Source organism: Jaculus jaculus, chromosome 2 (assembly GCF_020740685.1).
Source record: "Jaculus jaculus isolate mJacJac1 chromosome 2, mJacJac1.mat.Y.cur, whole genome shotgun sequence".
NCBI lineage: Eukaryota > Metazoa > Chordata > Mammalia > Rodentia > Dipodidae > Jaculus > Jaculus jaculus.
Window position 1 is genome coordinate 29114869 of NC_059103.1, and position 13897 is coordinate 29128765.

Consider the following 13897-nt stretch of genomic DNA (forward strand, 5'->3'; position numbering starts at 1 on the left):
TATTCAGCCTATAAAAGGAAGGAGGTGCAGGACTGGGTGACATATACCTGTACTGTCAGTACTACAGAGGCTGCAACTGAAGGATCATCAGTTCAAGGCCATCTCAAGCTCCATTTTGAGTTCTAGGACTCTGAGCTATCGTGAGACCTGTCTTTAAAAAAAAAAAAAAAAAGGAAGCCGGGCATGGTGGCGCACACCTTTAATCCCAGCAATCGGGAGGCAGAAATAGGAGGATTGCCATGAGTTTGAGGCCACCCTGAGACTCCATAGTGAATTTCAGGTCAGCCTGGCCTACAGTAAGACCCTACCTTGAAAAAAAAAAATAAAAATAAATGGTGCTTGTATGTGTAGAGATCTTGAGAAAAGATTTTATGCCATGTATACCTCTCTCAACAGCTGGTCACTGATAGATCTGTTCTTTTATCCCACCCTCACACCCACCCTTCTGTGCTGTACTCTGGTGATGGGCCTGTGAAGCCATGCTTGCCAAACCCTCTTCCTCCTCCTGATAAAATCTGGTGAGAAACAGAAGAAACTTGGGAAGTGGGCAAAGGGACTCACTTTCCCTTTAGGCACTGATGGTGGAACTTCCTGCTGGACCTCAGCGCTAGTATCTGAGCATCCTGGCACTCACTACTGTCCAGTCCTTATCAGAATGTACCCTGGGAAATAGCCCTCTCAGGCTGAGCACCTCTGCACGGGAGCCCTGTCTTGCAAGTGTCCTTAGAGCTTCCTCAGTTCCTTGGTCTGCACCCTTTAGTAGGCTTCGCATTCTGACAACTGTGCAGCCTGCTTCCTTCCTGTTCTGAGCTCTCTCTTGTGTCTGTCTGCTTGTCAGGTATACCAGGAGTGGCCTCAGGAAATGAGATTTTTGTTTTTTAATTTGCTTATTGGAGAAAGTGTAGACCTAACCAGGGCCTCTTGCCACTTTCAAACAAACTCCACACATGTATCACGTTGTGCATCTGGCTGTTAAGTGGGTACTGGGGAATCAACCCTTACTGGCAGGCTTTGCAAGCAAGCACCTTCCACTACATCTTTGCAGCCCAGGAAATGTGATTGTTAGAAATGTGGGAAAAGGTTTTGTGTGAGTGTTGGGTGTTTCAGTAATCTAGTATTTATTTCCTATTTGATTCAATCTCCATTCCTGCATTTATATCTCTTCTTTTGGGCTGGGGGAAGAAACCAGGGCCACACACTGACCTGCACCCTAGCTTGTACCATTTATGTTTCCTAGAGTAGTTTGGGGTTAAAGGCAGGACTTTGCAGGAAATGGTAGAGTGTGTAGTTTATAATAAGATTGATTGTGTTTCTGTCTTTTGGATTCCTTTGGAGTTTTCTGCAGTGAGCCTGGTTTGTGAGGCAGAACAAGGACTCAGTTTCTATACTATTATTATTACATTTTTCTTTTCTTAAAAAAATATATTTAATTAATTTATTTACTTGAAAGAGAGAAGGAGGGAGAAAGAGAGAGAGAGAGAATGGGCGCACCAGAGCCTCCAGCCACTGCAAACTCGAGGTCCATGCACCTCCTTGTGCATCTGGCTTACATGGGTCCTGGGGAATCGAACTGGGGTCCTTTGGCTTTGCAGGCAAATACCTTAACTGCTAAGCCATCCCTCCAGCCCCTCTTTGCCTTTCTTGAAACAGAGTCTCACTTTGTAGCCCTGGCTGGCCTCAGACTTGAAATGTTCCTGCCCCTACTTTACAAGCGCTGGGATTCCAGACGTACCACCACACCTGGCTGTTAGCCTCAGTTTTCAAGGTGTTGACTACTGGATACCCATTTTTCCATGGTTTTCATAATGACTTAAATGGCCCGTGTTGAACCCAACAAGCCTTGTTTCTATTTATTTATTTATTTTATTTTATTTTTGGTTTTCCAGGTAGGGTCTCGCTCTACCCCAGGCTGACCTGGAATTCTTTATGTAATCTCATGGTGGCCTCGAACTCTCAGTGATCCTCCTACCTCTGCCTACCAAGTGTTGGGACGTAAGTTTCCAAACAAACTTTTGCAAAAAATATTTTTATTTATTTGCATGCAGAGAGAAAGAGACAGAAAATAGGCCCCTTTGCCACTGCAAAAGAACTCCAGGCTTATGTGCTATTTTGTGGACCTGGTTTTCACATGGCTACTGAGGAATTGAACCCAGAGCAGGCTTTGCAAACACGCACTTTGACAGCTTAGCCATCTCCGTAGCCTCCACAGGCTTTTGGGTGATAAGCTGAAGTTCAGTCTTGTTTCTTGGTTTATAGAAGGAATCGTTCTTCCAGCAAACACAGTTGAAAATATTTTACATGGAAATAAAAACATTTGCATATGTGTGTATGTAATGGGTATGCCAGGGCCTTTTGCTACTGCAAACAAAAATGTACATGAGTGGCTAGAGGACTGAACCCAGGCCAGGCTTTGCAAGCAACTGCTGTTAACCACTGAGACCATTATTTTAAATTTTTATGGCTCACTGCCTTAGGTCAGTACCTCAGAAATTCTCAAGTAAGGAAAACCAGATATAAAATGGATCTCCAGTCATCTGGGAAGATGGAAAGGAATATAATGCAAGAAAGTGCAATAAAAATCATACAAGACCGGTGGGTTATCTTTAGGCCACAAGGTTGCATTTCTTGTTTAGGAACTAAACATTGAATAGAACTGGAATTGAACTGTAGAGCTGAGGGAACCAGCAAGTGTGTGTTTATGCACTCACTGCCACTCCCTCCTCTGCCACCTTCCAGGTCTCAAGCACCATTGCAAGTTGCCCTGTGGTTTTATTTATGAATGCTCAAAGATGTGATAGACGTGGCAGAATGAGGTTAGTCCCACTTGTGTCCATCTGTAAAACAAACTGCTTTTCTCTAAGCACTTGTCTTGCTCATGATCTAATGCCTAGAATTTACAATCTGGGCACACAGGCTGCAGATAAGAGTAGCTGAAGGGCTGTGATGAAAGGCCTGAGTTCAGTCCACACCACACACACACATCATTTGGACATGATCTACAAACTTGCTCACACTGTCACACTAACCAGAATCAGAATTTACTGTGTAATTGGTACACACAAGCTGGTGAGCTTGTGTACAGTCCGAGATGCAGAACAAGATCTACCCTTGAGATCAGTGTATGTGAGAGACTGATCTTGGCTGAACTAGTAGGTGGAGTGTCTGTGATTTTGCAAGAATACAGAGTCCTGAAGAAGCACTGTGGTGGGGAAGGTCAAGGCCCGGGGAGGAGCTTGCTTTTTAGGCCTTTGAGTAAGTAGTAACTGACGACAAGGTGCACTGTGTGGATGTGAGGGACATTGTATAGAAAATCTGTTGTTTGGAGACCAAAGGAAGCATTGGGGAGAATGTCATGCACCCTAGTTCCCCAAACACTTGTTCCCACGTAAATGTGTCGATTCAGTGTGTTCTCATGGTGGGGAGAGAAGCAATTTGTGGGAAAGGAGTTGAGTTGTTTGCACACCTGCAACCCAGAGCTGGTCTCTGCATCCACAAGGATTAATGAAAAGATTGGAAATTCTGTCGTACTGTGTTTAGCAAGGACAGGTGATGGCTTTGATCATCTGTGTACCTACAGGCTCATGTCATAACCCCATCTAAACTCAGGAAGAGGGGAGCAAGCCCAGGTCTATCTGCTGTTGGCAGACACCCCTGGGTGCTTGTGACCAAGGAGCTGGAAAGTTCCTGACAACACTATCAGCCGGCAAGGCCAAGGAGAGCTGCCAGAGCAGGAGCGCTTCCACACCGAGCTGGGTTTGACTGTTGGCAGGAGCAGAGGCTTACAGCAGTTACCTTCTAATTGTTCCGACAAAACACCCAACCAAAAGCAGCATGTGGAAGCAAAGGGTTTATTTCAGCTTAAAGCCTAGAGGGGAAGTTTCATCAGGGAACGGCAGAGCCGAGCCTGGGGATCACATTTTGTCATAGCAGCTGGGAGGTAGCAGAAAGGGAGCTGGCTTTGCAAGGGGCACTTGGGCTGTAACACTCCAAGGCCTGCCCTAAGTGACAGCTCCTGCAGCAAAGCTCCACCTCCCAAATTGCTGCCAGCTGGAGATTCGAGTATGAGGCGTAATTACAAACACATGAAGCTATGGGAGTCCCATGTCACATTCAAACACTGCCAGTGTTTAAATCCCAATGGGTGCCAGGTGTGGTGGCACACTGCGGCAAAGAAGATATTGAGCTCAGTGTCAGCATATGTATAGAGACCCTGTCTCATGGTGCAAAACAAAAAGTATCCAAGGGCTGGAGAGATGACTTAGCAGTTAAGGTGCTTTCTTGCAAAGCCTAAGGACCCAGGTTCGATTTCCCAGTACCCACACATAAGCCAGATGCACAAGGTGGTGCATACATCTGGAGTTTGTTTGCAATGGTTAGAGGCCCTGACATGTCTGTTCTCTCTGTGTGTGTATCTCTCATAAATAAGTAAATAAATAAATACTATGCAATAGGCAAGACAAAAACGACTCCATAAATCTTACAACATTCATTTCTCTAGAAATTGCAGACCTTTACAGTTCGAATCGGAATACAGTACAACAAATTTTTGTGACAAAATGCATATGGTCCTGAGACTCCACATCTGTCGCAAGCCCTTCAGTTCTAAAGCGTGTTTTGCCTCCAATGCTACCTAGTGAAATCTACACTTTTCCCCATGACCCCTTAGCCTTTGAGGACTACGGAAATGCCCTTTAACTGAGAACATTGTGTAATCAGAATAAAGTCCACAATTGGCACTCAGCCCTATACAAATCTCCATTTTCTGAGTGCATGCACATGCATGCATGTGTGTGTGTGTGGAAGCCAGAGAACAGCCTTGGGTATCATACTCAGGAACACTATCTCTGAGACAGAACTAGTTCACCAGTTGGGCTAGACTAATGGGCAGCGAGTCCCACGGATCCTCCTATCTCTGTTTCCCCAGCACTGGGGTTACAGGCACATGCCACCATGCCTAGCATTGTACATAGACACTGGGAATCAAACTTGGGTCCTCATGCTTACAAGGCAAGTAAATACTGACTGATTCCTCCCATTTCCTGATTTTTTTTTTAAATGTTACTCTTATTTGTGTGTGTATGTGAGAAAGAGAGAGAGAATGGGTACACCAGGGCCTCTATCCACTGCAAACAAACTCCAGGTGCATGAGCCACCATGTGCATCTCGCTCACATAGGTCTTGGCGAATCAAACTGGGGTCCTTAGGCTTAACATGCAGGTGCCTTAACCACTAAGCCATCTCTCCAGCCCCACTTCCTCATTCTGATCATGGCATTGTACTTATGTGTTGTGTCGTGTTTTTCCTCTGGGCATACCATGATGCCATGGTGGAGTGCAGAGTGCTTCAGCCTGGTAGCCATGACCAGCTTTGTAGCAGGACCATCCAGTGAAAGCCAAGCCCATAGAGCTGTTGACACTTTCTGGTAGAAAGAGGGACAAGGTGAGTGTCATAAGACCCTCACTTAGGATTCCATCTGTGGTTCCCTCATCGCCTCCCAGCAGCTGCATGTGGTCTTGGGAGATGCTAGAGTGTATGAGAAGTAGAAGGTTAAGTGGAAAGGGACTGCAAGAGGCTTCCATGAGGTTGCCATCCATGACGGGATAGGACTTTGATGATGTAGCTGCCCACACTTCTGCAAGTCAGCCCTTACTCATGCTGTATAGGTAACTCCAGCAAACTTGTTGGTTCTGTAATAGTGAATTTTGATGCAGTTGTTACTTTGGTCTGTTACCTGAGCTGTATCTGGGATGAGTAGATATATCTCCTCATGGAAAATTTTTATGCAATATCATCTAAGATGTTACCATTAAGAGAGATGGGAAAGAGGGCTGAAGAGAAGGCTCAGTAGTTAAGGTACTTTCCTGCAAAGCCTAATAACTCTGGTTTGATTATTCCCCAGTACCCACATAAGCCAGATGCACAAAGTGGCACATGCATCTAAAGTTCATTTGTAGTGGCTGGAGGTCCTGACACACCCTCTCTGTCTCTCTCTTCTCTATATCTGCTTTTAAAAATAAAGAAAGAAAAGAAAGAGAACATGACATATCTCCCTATTGTTTTTGCAATTTCCTGTTGGCAAAACAAGTGATAATGGCTAATTACTTGCTGGGTGCCAGGGCTTGTTACAGGAAGATTATATACTTAATATTCACAAGCATCCTGACAAAGGTGGATGATAGTCTATTGTTAAACCTATTTCTCAGGTGAGAGAATTGAGGCACACAAGTAAAATTTTGCCACAAGATTGCAAGACTTTTCACTGGTCAAGGTTTTAACCTACACAGTCTGGTTTGAAAGACCAGATTTGTGATCACAGCGCTACATCATGCTCGTGAACTAGCCTTCATGTGAGAATGGGCTAGGAGCTAGAGGCCACTTCAGGTATGCTAGGCCCAGAAAACTCTCTGGCCCTCAGTGCTATGCAGATAGCAAGTGTGTGAATGCTTGTCCACTAGACTCAACACTAATTGTTCTCAGTGACTTTGGCAGAAGGACTGGGAGAGTTGTGGCTGGGTGTGAGACCCACGGATGTGGATTTGAAACTTCAGAGCAGAGATTGCAAGTGGGACTAGGCCGCTGTGGAGTGAGGCTGAGCCCCAGCTAGGGCAGAGACCTGCATGGGCAGAGAGCAGTCTGCACTCATGTAGGTCAAGGGCCGACAGAAGGGGAGGCTGCGAATATATAGGAGCAAGAGGGGAAGATGGGGTAGGTGGTACACCTGAGGATGTGAAGGGGAGTGCCATTCAGCAAACACTTAAAATTGGCATTCTCTTTTTTTCAGTGTTATTTATTTATTTGCAAGCAGAGAGAAAGGGAATGAATGGGTGCAATAAGGCCTCTAGAACCCATGCAAACTTCAAATGCATGTGCCACTTTGTGCATCTACCGTGATACAGGTACTGGGGAATTGAACCCAGGTCGTTAAGCTTTGCAGGCAAACACCTTAACTGATGAGCCATTTCTCCAGCCCAAACTTGGCATTCTCATAGGCTGCGTGACAGTTCTGCACAGTAGACAGCTGGTCACGTGACACAGAGCCTTACGAAGCCCACTGTAGTGACATATGTTATAGTACAATGGTCAAAACCAGGACAAGACTTAAATATACCCTGCGGGCTGGGAAGATAGCTTAGTGGTAAAGCGCTTGCCTGTGAAGCCTAAGGACCCCGGTTCGAGGCTCAACTCCCCAGGACCCACATTAGGCAGATTTACATGGGGGCACTTGATTCTGGAGTTTGTTTGCAGTGGCTGGAAGCCTTGGTGTGCCCATTCTCTCTCTCTCTCCCTCTCTCTCTCTCTCTCTCTCTCTCTCTCTCTCTCTCTCTCTATCTCTATCTCTCTCTCCCTGCCTCTTTGTCTGTTGCTCTCAAATAAATAAAATGAAAATAACAAAAAATATATTAAATATACCTTGCAAGTCTTATAGCTAGCCAGCCAAGCCAAATGTGCCAACTGGTACAAGAGTGGCATATCTGTTATGGGAGGGACCAGCTGTTCTCTGATTGGATTGGAGACCTCTCTGGGAAGGTCATAAACCCTAAAGGAGTAAAGACTGTTGTCTGGCTCAATGGATACATTATGCCCACCACACTGCCCTCTAAACACTTGTGTATCTGTACATATATAAATATGATTCTTACTTTTGGTTAGATAAGCTTCTCTTTTCAGATGGTGGTGACCACTGAGGTGACTTAAAACCATAGTGCTGAGAAGTGACAGTGGAGTGCTCAACACTAAGCGAGACATCTCTATCACATCCTCCAAGACGCAGTGTCCATTGCGGAAGAAATGGCAGAAAGAATGTAAGAGCCAAAGGAAGGGCACAAAATGGCCTCAATATTCATGACCTCACAGTACCTGACACTAGGAGGAGGAAAAAATGACACCAAAGTAGAAGAGAGACTAATTAGAAAGAAAGGATTCAGTGGAGGGTAGATTTGGGAAGGGGAACATGGAGGGAGTGGGAGGAATTTCTATTTCATTAAAATTATCTTTATTTATTTATTTGAGAGAAAGAAAGAGGCAGATAGAATGGGCACACACCAAGGCCTGCAGCTACTGCAAAAAAAAAAAAAAAACCAGACACATGTGCCATCTTGTTTACATGGGTACTGGGGAATCAAACCTGCATCCTTAGGCTTTGCAGACAAGTGCCTTGACCACTAAGCCATCTCTCCAGTCCTCTGTTTTTCCCCCATGGCTCTGGATCCAACCCAGGGCCATGCAGGTATGGGACAAATGCCATACCACTAACCTACAGCCTACCTTTTCTTTCTTTCTTTTTTAAAATTCTCTTGGGGGCTAGGGAGATTGCTCAGAGTAAAGGTGCTTGCTTGCATAGCCTGCTGGCATGGATTCAGTTCCCAAACCACCCATATAAGGACAGCAGGACAGATACCAGGGAGTGGGCCATCCACATTCCTTAAGGAACCACCCAGCCACCATCCCTTCCTTGCCTAACAATGCCCCTGGTCTAGGTGTCCTGCCCCCTTATCTCTCTGTTCTGATGTCACACCCTACCCAGCTTAGATCTCCCCTAAAGAAACTTTTCTTTTACTTCCCCCTTTCTCACCTTCCCCCAACTGAAGAGTTCTATAACCCCAAGTTCACTGCTCTACTCTTGAGGCTCCATTCTTGAGAGTCAGTCCTGGCAGCTCATGTTTTTCCCATATAAAAACTTGCATCTTTGCCTCAGGAGAGAAAAAAAAATTGCATAAGCATCTGGTGTTCATTTGCAGCAGGACGAGGCCCTGGCATGTGCACACACAACACACACACACACCCACCCACACACACCCACCCACACACACATATACATTGTAGAAACTCTAAGAGCATTGGATTCGTTTGCTCTACTAATTAAAAAATTAAAAGGCAGGAAAGTAGGAATGGAGAGATGGCTCAACAGTAAAGGTTCATGCCTGCAAAGCCTAATGACCTAGGTTTGATTCCCCAGTCCCCAAGTAAAGCCAGAAGTACAAGGTGGCTCATGCATCTGGAGTTTATTTGCAGTGGCTAGAGACCCTGGTGAGCCCATTCTCTATGTGTCTCTGTTTCTTTCCCTCTCTCAAATAAATAAATAAATAGAATATTTTTTAAAGGTAGGAAATGTTTTTAAAATAGTTTATTTTTAGTAACAGTAAGAAGAAAGAGGGCGAAAAGAACCAACTCCTCTGGGAGGAGGGGATTCCAGAGCTGGAAACTCCACCCTCCCAGTGAGAACTGGACTTTTATTGAACAGGGGTGGGGGGTGAAGTCCACCCATACATTCTATGACTGGTCAACTTAAATGAAGGTGAGGTCGTGGGTTGGTCCATGATTCATTCAGTCCTGCGCGGGTCTCAGCCAAGCCAGCCTGCTGAAAACCTGCTTCCACTAGGAAGAAGAAGGAAGTGAAGTCGCCTCCTTCACCATCTTGGGTTAGAATATAGTCACCTACCAAGGGCCCTATCTGCATAGCCAAGGAATGGGGCAAGCTCTTATAGTGTTTCAATTTCTTCTTTGGCTTCTGTGGCCCCACTGTCAGTGTCCCCAGAATGTTCCAGGACTCTCTTCTGCTGCTAGTCCTTTATGATCCCAGGAAGAGGGAGATTTGCTGGGCTCTTTTTTTTTTTTTTTTTTTTTTTGCCAGGCATGGTGGCACACACCTTTATGTGGGGGTAGGGGACAGAATAGGTGTGCCAGGGCCTCCAGCCACTGCAATCAAACAAACTCCAGACACATGTGCCCCCTTGTGCACATGCGTGACCTTACACATGTATCACCTTGTGCGTCTGGCTTACGTTGTGATCTGGGGAGTTGAACCTGGGTCCTTAGGCTATGCAGGCAAGTGCCTTAACTGCTAAGCCATTTCTCCAGCCTGGCCTCTGTCATTTTAGCTATCATATGATCACAGGCTTCTGGGAACAGTATACCTTTCCGCAGCTATGGTACCTCTCCTGACTGGTGTATACCACCATGTGACTACACTTGGCTCCCAAACCTCAGTTCAATCCTGCTGAGGTGTTGTGAGAAAGGCTTTGACTCTTAAGAGATGCAGGCACAGGTGCTTTGCTGCCTCTGCCTTGATTCTCATCACAGGTTGCTTGGACATGCACCAGCTGTCAAAACTGTCTGGGAATTCTGCCTGAAAACATCATCAAAACGTTGGGAAAAGCAAATGAGGAAAATGGAAAGAACCCAAGTCCTCTCAGTGTGTTGGTATTGCAGTTACCTTCTTAATTGCTGGACAACTACCCAACCATAAGCAGCTTATGGGAGGAAATGGTTTATTTCAGGCTTTATTTCCATGGAAGGTTTCATAAAAAGCATGACAGGTTTCAGCAAGAAGCCTGGGCCACATTTCCATATCAATGGGAAGGAAGGAATCTGATTGAGCTAGCTAATGAGCTAATCTGTCAGGCTGGACTGTTAAACGTCAAGGTTCATGCCCAGAGACATACCTCCTCCAGCAAGGCCCCAACTCCCAGATTGCCACCTGCTGGGGATTTAGTGTAAGGATTCATCATGAATACATGAGGCTATGGGACACTCCACATTCAGACCACCACAATGAGGACTACAGAAACATGCCACAGCTGCTGCTGCTTTTTTTTTTTTTTTTTTCTTTTTAGTTGTGTGTTTTTCTGAAGCAGAGTCATGGTACTCAAGACCTGGCAGGCCTCTAACTCACTAACTACCTTAGCCTCTGGAGTGCTGAGATTAAAGCTTGAGCCACCACACCTGGCCCACCACAGCTTTTTTTTATTTTATTTTTTTTTATTTTTTATTTATTTGAGAGCGACAGACACAGAGAGAAAGACAGATAGAGGGAGAGAGAGAGAATGGGCGCGCCAGGGCTTCCAGCCTCTGCAAACGAACTCCAGACACGTGCGCCCCCTTGTGCATCTGGCTAACATGGGACCTGGGGAACCGAGCCTCGAACCGGGGTCCTTAGGCTTCACAGGCAAGCGCTTAACCGCTAAGCCATCTCTCCAGCCCCCACCACAGCTTTTAAATTTGATTTGGTGATTTGAACTTGGCCACTCAGAGCTTTATCCACTGAGCCATCTCCCCTCCTGACTTTCTTTCCTTTTCTTTCTTTCTTTTTTTTTTTTTTTTTTAGGCAGGGTCTAACTGTTAGTCTGGGCTGACCTGGAACTCATTCTGTAGCTCTGGCTGGCCTTGAACTCTTTTTTTCTGAAATAAAAGCAAAGGGACTAGAATAGCCAATACAACGTTTCGGAATAACGAAGTTGCCTGTTGTCAGGATGATTGCACTAAGGTGCTGCACTCAGAATAACAAAGTTGGAAGACCCCCACTACTCCACCTGGTTTTAAGAATTCACTATTAATTTATACTGATAAGAGTGGAACAGAATGGAGACAAATGGACCAACATATATATGGTGAATTGAGTTTTGGCGTATCAAATATAGAAATGTAGTGGAATTATTTTAATAAATAATGCTAGCATAATGTGATAGTCACATATAAACAAATGAACTTTTAGCCTATACCTCTCACTCTACAAAAGCTCTCTAAAACTCACTCTCTCGTCAGTCCTCAGCACTGCATAGCTACAGAAAGATGCAATACTAACAACTTCACTTGCTGCTCCATATTTATTTATTTATTAATTTATTTGGGTTTTCTGAGGTAGGGTCTCACTCTAGCCCAGGCTGACCTGGAATTCACTATGTAGTCTCAGGGTGGCCTCGAACTCATGACAATCCTCCTACCCCTGCCTCCTGAGTGCTGGGATTAAAGGTGTGTGCCACCACACCCAGCCATATTTATAATTTTTATGTATTTTTTTAAAAGTTACTTTTGAAAAACTAATTGGAAATAGATCATAAATCTGAATATGACACCCAATAACATGACAGACATGACTATCACTTTCTACTAGAAAACAAAAGGGAAACTCAACAAGTTTCTCATCCCTCCGGGTCTTCTGAGGTAAATGGGTATAGGGTTATTAGAAAGGATAAATGGAATAGCAAAAGGAAAGTCTGTACGAGGTTAGCCACTAGGGTTACTTTTGAGAATTGATTGTGTTGTGGAATGAAATGTCCCCCATAGGCTCATGTGTTTTATATACTTTGTGCTCAAATGGTGGCAATTTGGGAAAGTTGTGGGGCCTTTGAGAGAGGTGGAGTTGGAGGAAGTGTATCCTAGGAGTAGTTTTGTTTGGCTCTCTCAAGGCAGGGTCTCACTTTAACCTAGGCTGACCTAGAATTCACTCTAGCCCAGGTTGGCCTCGAACTCATGGAGACACTTTTACCCCAGCATTCCGTGAGCTGGGATTGACGGTATGCGCCACTACTCCTGCTGAGAGCAGGTTTTGAAGCAATTTAGCCGAGCTCTAAGCCAAGTACTCAGATTCCTCCCTGCTGGGGTGGAGATGTGATGACCCTGGCCAGCCGTCTGCTTCTACTGTGCTTTCCCCACCATGATGAGACCTCCCCCTGAGCCTGTGAGCTGGAAATCAACCCTTTCCTTCCATCAGCTACTTCTGGTTGGGTGTTGTCATCCCAGCAATGAGAAGGAAACTGCTATTCTTTGTCATTTCATTTTTCCTCTTCCTCCATCCATGGCTGAACCTAAAATAGCTGGGACAAACTGTTTTACAGAAGCCAATGAGAGTTGTAAGGGACCCTGAATAAAGTGACTACTAAGACCCAGTGTTCATGCACACCAGTACAGCATTTTCATTAGTTTTGTAATTTTCCTGAAGCAGGCCTAGCTTGATAATTTTCAAACATATGGATTGCTCTTAATCAGCTACATAACCTGCCCACACTCCAAGCTGATACAATTGAACACAGGCTTCAAAGTCTGCTGCTCAGCTGTCTTAGTCAGCTTCATGTTCAGATGAACTTCCAAACCAGGCACAGTTGATAGGATGAATGGGATTTACTGAAGCTTATATAGATCCAGGGGAAGTTCCATAATGGCAGAACTTGGGCACCTTTTACAGGTCCACAGAGAGAGACATGCCACCACCAGCACCATAAGCAAGCATACTCCAGGGACCCCAGACATATCAAGCATCCTGCAGACCTTTAGGTTGGAATTCCAGATCCCCCCACCAAACATACCTTAAGGCTAGACCTCAGGGTCTGCTTACAGTGACACCTCTTTCAGTCATGGGGCTGGAAAAGTACAAGCTTTAAATACACTCCTGAATCTACTGGGGGACATCCATTCAAACCACCAAATTCCACCCCTGGCCCCTAATAGATTCATAACCAACTCACACTGTAACTGGTATCCACTCCAACTTCAAAGGTCCCCATAGTCTTTACCAACTTAAAATAGCTTCAAAGTATCAAGTCTCACCTGAGATTTAAGATTGTCTCTTGGCTGTGAGTCCTGTAAAATCAAAACAAGTTATAAACTTTCAACATATAAAGGCACAAAGTAAACATTTCCAACTACTAAAGAGCATGACAAGGAGTGACTAGACCAATACAAACTCAATAACCATTAAGCAAACATCAAACACCTGCACTTCAAGTCTGATATCCACAACCAGTGACCAATGAAGGGTCTCTGGATTTTCCAGTTTCGCCCCCAGCTGGGCTTAGTAGCCATGGAAAACTTCCATCTTGAGCCAGCAGGGCACTCTATAGTGGACATAGCACAGTTCTGGTATATGTAAACATCCTTGGGTCTCCACTGCAAACCATAGTCCATCTTTCAATGGTTTTGCTGGCCGTCAGGGTCATCATGCCCTGCCTCCCTTGCTGCATCTTAGCAGTGGCTCCTAATGACCCACTCCATACCTTTTCCATGCTTCTCAAACTAATACCAGATGTGCAGGACACATCCATATTCTTCTTTTTTTAAAATTTATTCTTTTATTACAAACATAGTATGGGTACATCATGTGTTGGTACCATCCTTTCCCTTG